Source organism: Protomyctophum parallelum (genome assembly GCF_964188405.1).
Source record: "Protomyctophum parallelum genome assembly, chromosome: 22".
Lineage (NCBI taxonomy): Eukaryota > Metazoa > Chordata > Actinopteri > Myctophiformes > Myctophidae > Protomyctophum > Protomyctophum parallelum.
Window position 1 is genome coordinate 885,826 of NC_139714.1, and position 14,677 is coordinate 900,502.

General features: G+C 42.9%; 1 long non-coding RNA gene and 1 pseudogene across 2 annotated transcripts in view; one reads left to right on the forward strand and one right to left on the reverse strand.

The window, feature by feature from the left end:
• LOC310853603 overlaps nt 1-14,677 on the reverse strand; it is a 762,466-nt gene that overhangs the window by 334,373 nt on the left and 413,416 nt on the right. The window lies entirely within an intron of this gene.
• Nucleotides 3,298-14,677, forward strand: part of LOC310853550 (Fanconi anemia group D2 protein-like) — a 28,276-nt pseudogene continuing 16,896 nt past the window's right edge. Inside the window, exons 1-20 of the transcript in view lie at nt 3,298-3,616; nt 4,680-4,755; nt 4,850-4,984; nt 5,589-5,656; nt 5,747-5,847; nt 6,167-6,227; nt 6,420-6,472; nt 6,627-6,702; nt 6,852-6,976; nt 8,562-8,565; nt 8,962-9,058; nt 9,258-9,273; nt 10,018-10,158; nt 11,154-11,254; nt 11,671-11,783; nt 11,900-12,008; nt 12,606-12,710; nt 12,888-12,979; nt 13,472-13,584; nt 13,677-14,043. The product of the transcript in view is annotated as a Fanconi anemia group D2 protein-like (transcript). The remainder of the gene's footprint in view (nt 3,617-4,679; nt 4,756-4,849; nt 4,985-5,588; nt 5,657-5,746; nt 5,848-6,166; nt 6,228-6,419; nt 6,473-6,626; nt 6,703-6,851; nt 6,977-8,561; nt 8,566-8,961; nt 9,059-9,257; nt 9,274-10,017; nt 10,159-11,153; nt 11,255-11,670; nt 11,784-11,899; nt 12,009-12,605; nt 12,711-12,887; nt 12,980-13,471; nt 13,585-13,676; nt 14,044-14,677) is intronic.

The window sequence follows — 14,677 nt, forward strand, 5'->3', positions numbered from 1 at the left end:
TTAACGGATGATTTCACAGATTCAATGAAGCAATAAGGGTCGAATGTGGTGCATTGCTTCACCCCTCATACAGTAGAGCATACAGTACATAGAAACCTCATCGTTCCTCCTCACACATCATCTGCGTGATTTCAAATAACCCATAGTTAGAAAGTGTGTGTGTGTGTGTGTGTGTGTGTGTGTGTGTGTGTGTGATAATCAAAATTGGAGATCCATTGTCAGTGGAGTTAAGAGGTTTCCTCTGTCATTGTTAAGAACTATCTTGACAGAGAAAACCACCTAACTCCCCTTTAGGATAAAGTGGTGATAATATAATGACACGTGCAAGTATCTGATAATATACAAAGTCACAATAGCAACTTTGATGAGGCTTGCTTTGTTTCAAATAATATAAGGTTTTCTTCCATTTCTGGAAATTGTAAAATTTGTTTTTCCATTTTCTGAAAAATGAAATTTTTGGAGTTAAGAGGTTTCCTCCCGACAGCAGAGATATATATTTCTTATTTTATACCATTTTGGAACTGAAATAGGGAACCGTTAGGAACCGAAATCGATAAACAGAACCGGATCTAGTATCGGACTCATACAAATCCTAACGATAACCATCCCTAGTTCCAAGTAGGAACCCATAAAGACATTGTAAGTACCGCGTACAGTACATACCCATACAAATAATTGTATTAGCAACTAATGTTCTAATTTCATGATGTCAGTTGGAACATTCAGGCTGATTCCTGGCATGCCTGATGACTGCAGCTCAGACAGACACAGACACACACACACACACACACACACACACACACACAGACACAGACACAGACACAGACACAGACACACACACACACACATGCACAGTATAATTTAAACTCGGGCACAGGTCTCCACCAGGTTAGAATTTTTTGTGGCATTCCTTCCTCAGCCTAGTGGGAATATGCGTGCAGTTTCCCCGCAATCGGATGCTGCGTTAATTCTGTGACATTTTGTACAAAATGAGCCACTCGGCCCACTCCCCAATATGATAATTCAAACAGATCCTTGTTGATCACATGACTACAGAAATCATGTGTACCGATTAGAGTGAAATTTTGATCAAATCTGAAGGAGTAATATAAAAGAAATGTGTTTTACATAAGTTGGCCTCCTGGTGGCGCTATAAAGAGCAGATGTGAAATGCAGGGCAAAGGTTTTTCCTTGGCCTCTAGGGAGTGTGCATACAAAGTTTTACACTGATCGGTGCAGACGTGCAGTTATAGTTAAACTTAAAAATACAAACGGACATCTCTCCCCATGCCTTCGGCCTGGTGGAGAAAATTAACTACAGTTTGAGTTTAGCGCTAGGAGTCGGACTCCTATAGGAGGAAGCATTACTCCGTTACTCCACCGAGTAGCGACAACATTAGTGTACATGTGCTTTCCGTGGAAGATGGAAATCAAAGTGTACAGTGACATGAAAACATGCACTTACTTATTCTGTGTAACTTTATCACAGGCTGCTTCAGCATGGCTGCCTGGTAGAGCTGTTCCTCCGACATCTCTCTCTTAAAAAGCCCAAATAGTTCGTCTCCTTCTGCGGTCCGCTCTGACGGTCCAGTAGGTCTACGTTTGAGGCCCGCTTTTACCGTCTGGGATGTGACTTTACTCGCTGACATGTTGTGTTCTTGACTCTGTAACAGAGCTATGCTAATGGCCGGCGGCGAGTCCGAGACAGGTGATGCTGCTCAACTGCTGCTGCTGGGACTAGCATAGCACTGATGCTAATGCTAACGTCGTCACAAAGGGGGGGGGGGGGGGGGGGGGGGGGGGGGGTGTGCGGGTTATATTATACCGTAGTCACATTTCAGCCTCAATTAAGTAACAACCTATCTACTGCAGCTGTGCGTGTGCCTTTGATGTTTGTTCTCGGCTCTCTCTCTCAGCTGCTCTGTCTGTCTGTGTCTCTGTCTGTGTCCCACTAATTGACTGGCTGAAGATAAGAAGTTGAACTGTTTGTCAGAGAAGTAACAGAAGTAGCACACACTGTATCCCCAAACAATAAGGATAGTTTCTGGTTTAGCTTTACGCGCGGGACGCATGCATGTCTCCGTCTCCGGTCAGCTGTCAGAGTAGTGTCAGCACGGGTTGTTTTATTTATTGACGAATGTGCCGAACTGCTGCTGGCTGCTAATGGTAAAGACTGTCTATAGTCTGTCTTTATTGTCTTCTATTGTGTTCTGAAGGTCGGGCTGCTGTGTGTGCGCCACTGTAGTGTTGTTGACGTTGTTTTGTATTCTTTATGGCGGGCCGGGCAGCTGTGCACGGCCGTGTGCCAATTATGCCCCCTCTCACTCTGTTGTGTTCTCTTTTCTGGTCTCTGTGCCTGTGTGCCAGTGGTTGCAGGGAACTCCCAGGATCACAAGCACCTTGCCCGAGAACTTCCCGTGGAGCTCGTTCATCTGGGTGACGGGTGTAATCCCTGGTGGTCGTACCTCAGAGAGACGCGACGTTCTCAATGAGTACAACTTCGCCCTGGAGGGAGGAGAAATTAAACGCCTCTCTGTTTACGAGATTGGCGGTTAGGTCGTGGAAATTAGCAGCCATTGTATTTTTTTGTGATTTATTCGCTGTTTTAAGGTGCGTAGCCTATAGTGTCTTTCCTCCTCGTTGAAGCTGATCTCCCTGTGAAGTGAAGTGATGGGTGAGAGTTCTGTCTCTCTACTGTACTTCAAGTTCACTGTCATCTGCTTTTGACAGTGTGGTAAAGGAGGAGGTATCAAGTGGGTGGTACAACCAGTGTTGCCAGAATTTGCTAATGAAAGCATCCAGGTCTATGAAAACAAGGGCAAAAGAAAGGCACATGGATGGATGGATCACTTTCTCTATTTTACCAATCTGTGGGCTTGTAGAATGGGGGGGGGGGGGGGGGGGGGGGGGGGATTTAGAATATATATATTTTTAACAACACAAATCTGGTTTTGGGGTACAAAACATTTTCAGATGGGGGTCTGCAAAGCACTACAGACAAATAGCCCAATTTGGGGGTGCCTGCTTATTATTACTTTAACAACATTTAAAACATTAGGAAGCAAGCCCAAATAAGCAAATGTATACACATGTAACTACAAATAAGCCCCCCTCCAAAATAAATCTACCAAATACCAATAATATTGTATTACAATACAGTACACACACTTCGGGCTTGTTTTTCTGTAAAGTTGCTTGTACTGAGTACAAGCAACTTTACAGAAAAACAAGCCCGAAGTCGCTTATAATATGGAGACATGGCAACCCGGTGTACACTTCAAGGAACGTCAACAACTGTGAATTCAAGAGCGCTATCATATCTTTCCATTATTCCGGCGTGCGTGTGGAATATGTTTTAGTTCTTAATTGTCAAGTATATTCTCCACAACGGTTTGTCCGACGGTCTATAGCTGTAGACACTTTAATTTCAGCTATTATATTTTAATTCACGTGGAAGTTTGAGCACGCTGTTGACACTGGTGTGTAGATCCCTGAGGCTGAGGGGAGCGACGTCACGGCGCGGGGAGTCGTGTTGTGAATTTGATCCTGACTGCTGTTCTGTGTCGTCCGGTGTCGTCTCGTCTATGTTAACCTGTAAACACTACATAGGCCTACAGTAAGTTCCACTTTGTCATTCTGTTGATAAACATCTAAACTGGAACAAGACGTAGTGTGACATCTGATTTTATATTGTCATTTTAAACCCACATCAGTTTGTCATTAGTTGGCATAATCAAAACATCTTGCTACTAACACTGCTGCAGGTACCACGTACCACTAGCCCTGGAATGGCTGTGATATTATTACCTAGATTTCATTCATGTGTGATTATGCGCATGTGTACATTACTACATTTTATTTCATTTGTACAGACAGTCAACAGTGTACACTTTACTTGAAAGTTGAAATGATAACACCATGGTTTAGCCTTGAATCATAGGACGATGGTCATGGTGATGGGTCATCTCTCTGTCATGTTGACATGTTGTATCAAGGCTACACCATGGTCAAGGGTTTTGGATTAGGATGCATCTCTTCACTGAGTAGTCGGTAGGTAGGTTTACCACCACCCAGCAACATGGTTTTCTGACAGCCTGGGTACAATTTAAACATGGTTTTTGACCAATGACTGCAGGATTTTGGATAGATCCTAGCTCATGGTCCATATAGCACTGATCGACCGATATGGTTTTTGGCCGATATATCCGATCACCGATTAGTGGACAATCAAAAAGCCGATAGCCGATATTATGAGCCGATTAATTAAAGTTAAAAAATATATTTTTTACAGTAACATACATTCCAACACAATAATTCCAAATGCATTGGAGAATATGTATAAAAAAGGAAGTGCAAGAAGCACCAACATCGTTTCAGTAACACTTCCCTCCTCCATCAAATGCAGCTTTTTTTTGCTACAGTGCAAACATGTACTGTAGCAGCATTTATATATATATTTCAATATCTATCTATGAATGCACCAAGTGTGTGTGTGTGTGTGTGTGTGTGTGTGTGTGTGTGTGTGTGTGCCCATATATGGAGCTGGCCTGTTCTGACCTCACAGCACTCCATATTTGGACCTGACACAAGACAGACCTCCACAAGCTGGCTGCATATGTTACCTGTTATAGCACCAGCATGTTTTTCTGACCGGTTTTTGGTCAAATCTCTTCCCCCAGATGATGCGCAGGAAGCGACCCGGGCCGTCTGTGGATAAAGGCGAAAGTGCTGCAACGCTGCATGACATATCCAGTAGTATGTTTATACAGTATAATATTTATACATTATATATCTGGTGTCAGTAGTCAGTTGCACTGTCATGTTCTGCTTCCTATATCCGCTCTTCCAGAATCAAAGAAGAGTCGTGCCAGTAGTCGTCTGTCCAAGGCTGCGGTTCAAGAAGAAACAAATGACTCTGTATTTGGTGTCTTCCTGCAAGAGGCTGGTGTCAGCTTGAGACAAGGAGGAGCATCCAACGAGATTGGTAAGCACATCCAATCCAACCAGCTCATGTTGAGACTTGAGACAAGGAGGAGCATCCAACGAGATTGGTAAGAACATCCAATCCAACCAGCTCATGTTGAGAAACGCCTGGGAAAAGTGATCAAAATGTTCTCATAGAATTATACCTATAACTTGTTCAGTGATGTAAATAGGTTTTCAATGTAATGGGTCCCGGGATCTAGGCGTGGTCTTTTATGAGTCCCACTTCAACCACATTAGGAGTAATATTTTGACATTTTTTACAAATTTGCAGCATTTTAACTCCCATTTCATCTTATATGGTTATTATAATATGGTTATATTCATGTTGAAAATTTATCTGAAATAAATAAACACAATTCTAAATCTGACAATTGCAAAGTGTTGTGCAAACAACAGTGCAAAGTATATGCAAACATAAAGTAAATTAAATAGCACCACATTACAGTACAGTGCTGAGTACAGTAGTGCGTCCATGGGAGCCCCAGAAAGGTCCACGGATGGGTCCATTATCAATAATCTGCATTTTGGGATGCAAAATGCACCCTATTAGCATCACTGCTTATTGATTGGTAGGCCTACCTTCGTTTTTTCCCCCCCACCAGCCGTTGACCAAGTAGTGTTCCAAAAACGGATACAGCAACAACTACTTAAAAGTCAGAGGTACCCTGGTGTGAGTATGAACACTGGGCTGGAGACAAGACAATTTTAAGAGGAGAACAACGAACTGCCTTGAAGTTACAAACTATTCATTCCCTTACAGATTATCCAAGAGTTCGTCACTGGAATGGAGTCCTATATTGAGGATCCTGAGAAGTTTAGGAATTGCCTCCTTCCTTGTGTTCCTCGGTTGCCTGACTCTAAGTATTATAAAACAAACAAACCAGAAAGAAATAATGCGAGCACAACTTCAGTCAAAGACTAATAGTACAACAAAACTTGCCGAGTGCACAGCTCCAAAAAAAAAGAACACATTATGTTACCGTATGTCCTTCAATATGTATTTCAATTCAGGACGTCAACGTGACACAAATGTGTTTCAGCACCATGGCTTGTTTTCTTCTATTATTAAACAATGCACACATCTAACTGGGAGAAGGCTCCTAGAATAATGACTTATATTTATGCCATAATGCTAGAATGCAAGACCAGTCAGCTCATTTTTTTTCCTCCTGTGTTTTAGATCTGTCAGTTCGTTCCAAGAGAGTCTGCTACGTATGCTGTTGGGGATTGAAATGCTACAGGTACAAATTATGTGACTGGTTGGCAGAGACGGCAAGACATTTGCATTAGTAGGATTATAAGGATATCAATATGATGAATTGTTGCCTGCTGTTTGATATCCATCCATGGACATGTGTACTACTGTATAAACTAGAACAGAGATTTCAACTGCAACACAGATTCCTAATCCATCTAAATATTCTTCCTTGTAGACTTTAATCATCAATGTATTGTTTGAGAAACTCCCTGAATTCATATTTAACAGGTCAGTATTGTGTGTGACCACAGTTTTACTCTGTCAAATGTAACAGTATTACAAATGTATTTTAATTTTATATTATATACTGCATTGCACTGCAGTATACAAGATAATCTTATATATTATTATATGCTGTCATCTTGTTCTGTGTCCCCTACAGTGCAGAAGATGGACTTAATATTCCACATGTCATAATCAACCAGCTTAAATGGCTAGACAGAGTAAAGGACAGCACGGTAACCATTTCTGACTAGTTGGTTGTAGCAAAAGTTTACTTTCACCTTCTCTGTCAGCCATTATTTATCTCATCTCATCATGCTCATTCATTCCACATTGCCCTAAGCGGCCTTATTTGTACTTGCGCTCTCTCTGTTTGATCATGTAGGAACTGTCCGCTAAGCTCATGCAGCTGGTCTCCGTGGCGCCCGTGGAGATCCAGCGTGACATAATCACCAGCCTGCCTGAGATTCTGGAAGACTCCCAGCACAATGACATCGCCAAGGATCTCAAGTAAGTGTCACTAATGCTGTTAAAGGGATAGTTCAGATTTTTTGAACTTAAGTTGTATGAAATACTTTCCATTAATATAGCGGTTGCAACTGTATTAACTGATTGCCCGAGTCCCGTGGTGGGAGTTCTGCTCTGGTTTTGGTGAAATATCAAGTAGTTCCGGTCATTTTGTGGGGGGTCCTGGGGGCCACGCAGTACAAGTTAATTAATCCACAAAACTAACGTCATTTGTATTGTTGACCTATTTCTAAAATATTAGTGCAACTTTGAAAAAAACTATGTTTTTTGTGTCCATATCACTACGCCCAATAAATAGTTCCATGTTATGGAGGGGTCAAAGTTGAACGAAAGTCGCGCTAATAGAAATAGGTCAACAATACAAATTACGTTCGTTTTGTGGATTAATTGACTTTTACTGCGTGGCCCCAGTGCCCCCCCCACAAAATGACCGGAACTACTTAATATTCACTAAAACCAGAGCAGAACTCCCACCACGGGACTCGGGCAATCAATTAATACAGTTGCAACCATGCACTATATAAAGGCAAGTATCTCATACAACTTAAGTTAAAAAAATCTGAACTATCCCTTTAAGCCCCGGGATGGTGGCGATAAGTACAGCTGCATCACAGTGACGTTAAAGTTGGAAGTACAGCTGTGTCATGAGGTTTTTAAGGGAAAGGGATGGTGGTGGTGATAAGAACAGTTGCACCACAGAGAGATATGATTAAGCTTGTTACAGTAAGTACAGTGCAGTGCAATATGTGGTATGATATCATATGAGATTTATTTAGAGTACACACACACACACACACATACATTTTGGCCGTGTAGAGTAGACTAACTTATGTTGTGCCCAACATCAGGTTCGTACAGCAGTTATGGCCACCTTGGCAGCAGTACAGCTGCTGTCTTTTAGAGTCCCAGGGTCATTTCATGAGTCCCACTTCAACGACGTTAGGAGTCATATTTTGCCCTTTTTACAAATTGCAGCAATTAACTCCCATTTCAGTTTATATGGTTATAATGTGGTTATATTCATGTAGAAAACAGAAATTATTATTATAATTAAAGCTATCAAAATAAACAGTATAGTAGTGCATCCCATGGATGCAGAGGTCTTTGTTTTATTGCGTCCCTTAACTATAAACTGCGTTTTGGGATGCCAAAAGAAATGCACCCTATTTTACTCTCTGCATAGGCCGACAGTACACACCCAGAGACCCTCCTGGGAAGTGTTGTTGTTTAGTAATGAGGTTAATTGTTCAACAGGTCCTCTGCCCGCAGCAGCAGTCAGGACAGTGTTTCCTTGGTGTTGGATGGCATAGAAGACCATATCTGCGGCTTGGCTCAAGGTAGGGAGAAATTGAACCATTTTGTTTACGTTGTACACACCTCAGTCATACAGAAATGACTGGAAACTACATGTATGAAATTAGATCAACTTGCCTCATATATTAGTTACTATGTTGTTACGGTATCTACAGTATCTTTTTGACGATGATGCTGTATCTACTTTACCTTGAATATATTGTCCTACTCTGATTGCCCCTGGAATATAAATTTGGCTATATGTGATGTGCAGTCAGGTTTGCTATGTTTGTCGATTAGTCACTAATAATGAATTGCATTTTCATAGCACTTTTCCAAGTGCTCAAAGCGCTTTACAATGGTTCATTCATTCATACATTGGGAGGTGAAGCAGCGAACATTCGACATCAGCGTCCTCACTTCCAACATTCACACACCAATGGTGGCAAGCTCACACCGACCAACTCATTGGAGGCAATGTAGGGTTCTGTGTCTTGCCCAAGGACACCTCGACATGTGGACAGAAGGAGCCGGGATTCGAACCACCGCCCCAGGGATCATTGGACGACCTGCTCTACCTCCTGAGCCACAGCCGCCCCACTAATCAATGGTTGCATGAATTATTTCACCGCTAGTGTTTCTATGTATACAACTATATATTGTTTCCCATGTAGGTGACAGCCTTGTTGGAGCTGGTGAAATCGTGCAGTGAAAACTCTCCTGAGGCTGCTGCTCTGTACTATGACGAGATGGCCAACCTGGTCCTCACCTGTAACCTAACAATTAACATTTTACAGTGTAGAATTGGGGTCCTAGAGATAAACAAATTTGTTTCAAATGAGGGTCTGTGTGGCCTAATTATGCATATTATAACGCGGGAACAACTGCCATTCTATGCCCTGCTACAACATTGCCCACAGCCTATGATGTGTGTCTTTACTAGACGTAATCTGTTGCTATTGGCTCTCAGCCTCAGAGAGTTCTGGGTATTATGTTCAGCCCGCCTGGTTTAAGTCAGTTATGTTCCGGTGTTCAATGAGTGTAGATGTACCGAGTGAATAATCCTCCGTCTCCACCCGACCACCACGGACTGACTCACCCACCAAAGAGACAGTAGTAGTGTGAGTTTACCTGTACTGCTGCTGTATTATTGCCGACCTATGAAGTCCTGTTATTATTGTGCCAACCTGTTGGAAGTACACTGTTTGTCTGCCGTTCTGCCAGTAAATAGCCTGCTACTGAAAACCCTTGTTGTGGCATCATTCCTCGCCTCCAAACCACAGAAAGTTAGTCCACAACAATATCAACATTGGGGTCCCTGAAATTAAATGGGTTGAGAATGGTGGAGCACTGGTTTAGATCAGTGGTTTTCGACCAGTGGGCCGGGGACCACCAGTGATCCTCGTCTCCTTGAAGGGATTCCAGGTGGTCCCCAGCTAACTGATATAATGGACCCTTATACTGTAGATCTTTAACTCTTGAGAGCGTAAAATGAAACCAAATGGACCGATACATAAGGGTCCTTTTGATTTCATTTTTCGCTCTAAAGAGTTAAATTATGTTTAAACGACAACAAAATATTTAAAGTTTAGAGGCTAAATCTCATCACATGGTGGTCCATGGCTCTAGTGCCGAATAAATAATGAAAAAGGTTGAAAACCAGTGGTTTAGATCATTAATATTGCTGTGAGGGCCAGTCCCTAATGAGCTTCCTTGTGTCTGTGTCACAGCTCCTCGCTCCTCCCTGCCTGTATGCTTTACAACCTGGATGAGGATGATAGAATGGGAATCGCCATCAACCTCCTGCCTCTTCTGGCTGACGATGTCCAGAACAAAGTGGAACTGTGGAGTCAGAACGACAAGGCACACAAGTCAGTCACACCACAATGTGTGTGTGTATGTGTGTGTGTGTGTGTGTGTGTCAAAACACAGACAGGACTGAACCTCAGTCCTAAATGGGTTAATGCGGTGATGTGGATTGTGTGTGGATTTGTTTGTCTCGCAGGCGGGTGTCTCCTCTGTGTCTGTCTCTCCGTTCTTCATGGTTTGTGTCTTTCAGGCGGGTGTCTCCTCTGTGTCTGTCTCTCTGTTCTTCATGGTTTGTGTCTTGCAGGCGGGTGTCTCCTCTGTGTCTGTCTCTCTGTTCTTCATGGTTTGTGTCTTTCAGGCGGGTGTCTCCTCTGTGTCTGTCTCTCTGTTCTTCATGGTTTGTGTCTTTCAGGCGGGTGTCTCCTCTGTGTCTGTCTCTCTGTTCTTCATGGTTTGTGTCTTTCAGGCGGGTGTCTCCTCTGTGTCTGTCTCTCTGTTCTTCATGGTTTGTGTCTTTCAGGCGGGTGTCTCCTCTGTGTCTGTCTCTCTGTTCTTCATGGTTTGTGTCTTGCAGGCGGGTGTCTCCTCTGTGTCTGTCTCTCTGTTCTTCATGGTTTGTGTCTTGCAGGCGGGTGTCTCCTCTGTGTCTGTCTCTCTGTTCTTCATGGTTTGTGTCTTTCAGGCGGGTGTATCTCTGTGTCTGTCTCTCCGTTCTTCATGGTTTGTGTCTTTCAGGCGGGTGTATCTCTGTGTCTGTCTCTCTGTTCTTCATGGTTTGTGTCTTTCAGGCGGGTGTATCTCTGTGTCTGTCTCTCCGTTCTTCATGGTTTGTGTCTTTCAGGCGGGTGTCTCCTCTGTGTCTGTCTCTCTGTTCTTCATCGTTTGTGTCTTGCAGGCGGGTGTCTCCTCTGTGTCTGTCTCTCTGTTCTTCATGGTTTGTGTCTTGCAGGCGGGTGTCTCCTCTGTGTCTGTCTCTCTGTTCTTCATGGTTTGTGTCTTTCAGACGGGTGTCTCCTCTGTGTCTGTCTCTCTGTTCTTCATGGTTTGTGTCTTTCAGGCGGGTGTCTCCTCTGTGTCTGTCTCCGTTCTTCCGGCTGCTCTGGGTGTGTGAGGAGAAATGACACCAGGGAGACCTGGAGGAAATCGACGCCTTGCTCGGTGAGGAAGAAAGGCCTTATGATGAACAACTGCTGTGTTTGATACCAGTGTGTCGTTTGGTTTAAAAATGTTTTGGAATGATTAAAAAAAAATGCTTTAACCCCTGAGAACTACAACAAGATTAGAATACTTGGGGTATCTACAGTAAGCCATGATTAGAGAATAAAAGATAATACAAAACATATAATTAAGTGATCTGGTCAATAAGAACAGACTTCAATTTGGATCGTATATGTTCAGAGAAGAAAGTTGTAAACCATGCAGTTGAGTATTTTTCCCAAAGTGTGGTACCTCTGTATTTAATAGAAAACTGACCATGACTCGTGATAAAGGGGTGGGGAGGGGAGGGGGGGGGGTGTCTAGCCTGTCATTGTTGTCTTTGTCACAGCTGTAAAGTAATGTGTTGTGCATCACAGGCTGCCCCCTGGTGTTGACACATATGGACATAATAGATGTGGAGAGTCTGTCCAAAGCTGAGAGAGAGTTCCTCTGTATGTTGCTCTTTCACACCATCAACTGGTTCAGAGAGGTAATTGCACAACATTTTGTGTCACAATTGTTGCACTGTTGTACAGTCAGAGTACAGTCCCATTGTTATATTTCAGTGCACTGTACACACGCACATGTTTTGTGTGTTTTATGCAGGTTATAAATGCCTTCTGCTGGCAAAAAGAGACGGAGTTGAAGATCAAGGTGATGACTCGCCTACAGAACATCACCTACCTCCAGAGTCTGTTAGAAAAAGCTTTGGCAGGTATAATCCGTCTCTGAAGCAACAGACCAGCAGCGCTGGACTGGGGGATGTGGAAATAATGAATTTACCCTGATGTCTTGACGTACCCTCTATAATTACAGTGGTTCCCCAGGACCCAAACTAGTGAAAATAGCAGATCTACAAGCACACAACGCATCACATCGCACCACGTTATGAGCTTGTAGATTGGCTTTTTCACTACTTATACTTTCTTCTTTATTTTATTTTTTTACATTTATTTATAAAAAAAATATTTTATTTTGCATTTTAGTTATCAAATACTATTCAAAAAATATTGGAATTGTTTTGAATTGATGAAATGTGATTTTCTTTTTCATTTTAGGAAATTTTAAAAATATATATATTTACGACCCAAACTTTGGTCCCCACCCACTGTTTGGGAAACGATGCTCCATTAACCCATTTTGAGCAGGATGGTGTTAGTATTATGTTATGCTTTAGCTATTGAAAATTAGCAGATCTACAAGCTCGTAGCGTGCCACCGAGTGGCGCGCTACGAGCTTGTAGGTCTGTTATTTTTGAAAAGTCGAAGAACAGAAGAAAAGGTAAAAATGGGTTAACACATTTGCGTTTCAGCGACACCCGGCTTCATTCCCCCTCTCGCTAACTTTGATGGAGAAAGCTCAGAAGGCGTCACTGTCCCCGCCGCCTCAACTGCTCCTCAGAGCAAGGCCAAGAAAGGTAGCCCGGCTCATTCAACTCTCTGTGTCGACATAATGCTTGCATGTACAGATTAGAACACCTGCACATATCTTGTGCATTATTGTCATGTCATGTGGTGAATGATGTCCTGGAACGCTGAGAATGGGGAAATAAGGGACAATTGTGTGTTTCTCTCCCTTTTTTGGCTCTTTTTAGAGAGCAAGAAGAGGAAAGCACCCGTTAAGAATTCTCCAGGAAACGGCAGCTCTCAGCTGGAAGAAGGAACTGAGGCGGATGAATGCCTTCAGGTAAATCTTTTGTTATGTGTTATTTATTTATCTATCCTTCTTAATGCTCATTCTACAACAGGTCGTTAAGAGGAAGCAATCTGATTGGTTGAAACGGTTTCTAGCCGTAGATCAAACCAGCACTGTTCACCACCTAATCAAAACAAATAATTCAGCTGCTCTGTTTTCCCAGAGCGCTAGCAAACTCGGTGGCTAGGCTAGCTAGTTTCTTGGGACATTTGTGGTCGTAGTGACTACATCTGTCATTAAAAAAATATATTTCTTCAGCGATTTTCTTAGTTTTAAGGGTAACTGTTGTAGAATTGCAATATTACACTCGAGGGTGTTGTTTAATGTGATTATTGCCACTTCACTGATTCTTGCGGAACTCAACTTCGTCGAGTTCCTGACCGCACCACTGTCGTGGCAATAATCACGTGTAAACAACACCCTCTCGTGTAATATTGCTTAATTAAACGTGCTGCTACATCCGTGCTCGTTGTGCCTCTCCAGGAGCAGCCAGAGAAGGAGAAGGAGGCCCGGCATGGGGTCAGCGGCCTGGCGGGCTACCGGCCTTTCTTCAGAGAGCTGGACATGGATGTGCTCGCCGTGCTGCAGTGTGGTCTGCTGGACACACCATCAATCAATCAAACTTTGTTGTCACAACACATTACAAGTAACATGGGTGAAATTCTTGTTGTGCAGGCACTCATTGCAGTTACGGGGATAGAGACAACAATCAGAGCTACACAGCTGCAGCCATATTTCGGCGCTGCCCTCAGCTTTCTTGCATCAGAAAAAGAGAAAACACCAACGTAAGCCTACAGAACCCCATGCCCATTTTAGAAGAAGCACTTTTAATTACCATTCAATCCTATGGCTGCCTCCTTCTTCTGTCTCATGCTCCAGATGTTTCAAAACACACAAGCTCTCTTCGGTATCTCCATGTAAACTTTGCTTTTCGGTTGCCGTCCAGGCGCGAGAGGAAATTCTGCTGCGTCCTGCTGAGCTGCTCTTCCTGCTGGAGTTCAGTCTGCCGGCCTCGCCGGCCAAGGTACAGATGCAAGAGATCCGCTTTCCTCAAGGTACAGATGCAAGAGAGCCGCTTTCCTCAAATTACAGATGCAAACTGTACCGGGCCAAACAGGCTTTCCTCAAGGTACAGATGCAAGAGATCCGCTTTCCTCAAGGTACAGATGCAAACGGTACCGGGCCAAACAGGCTGCTTCCCTTTACTGTCAGCTGATCGCACTGGTGTTTTCGTCGACTAAAACTAAGAATGAAAAATGTTCGTAGACTACCTTTTTTTTTACTGAGGAAAACTAAATGGAAACTACATGAAAACTAATCTATGATGACTGAAACTATGACTAAATATACTGACAATTTCGTCAACAAATAAAAACTAGACTAAAATGTTAGGAAGGGACTATAGTGGACAAGAGATCCAGTTATTTTACAAATAGTTGCATGCTAAAAATAGCAGATCTACAAGCTCACAACGCATCGCGCTGCGACACAGTGTGGGCTTGTAGATTGGCTATTTTCAGCTAGTGATTACGACGTCATCAAGGCCCGCCTAAACACATTTTGTTCGACTAAATCAACTGTAGATTTAGTCGACTAAAATCTTATATTTACTCGACTAAAACTAGACTAACACTAAAACACTCCAGGTGACTAAAATGTGACTAAAAACTAAGTGAAAAGTATTCAAGA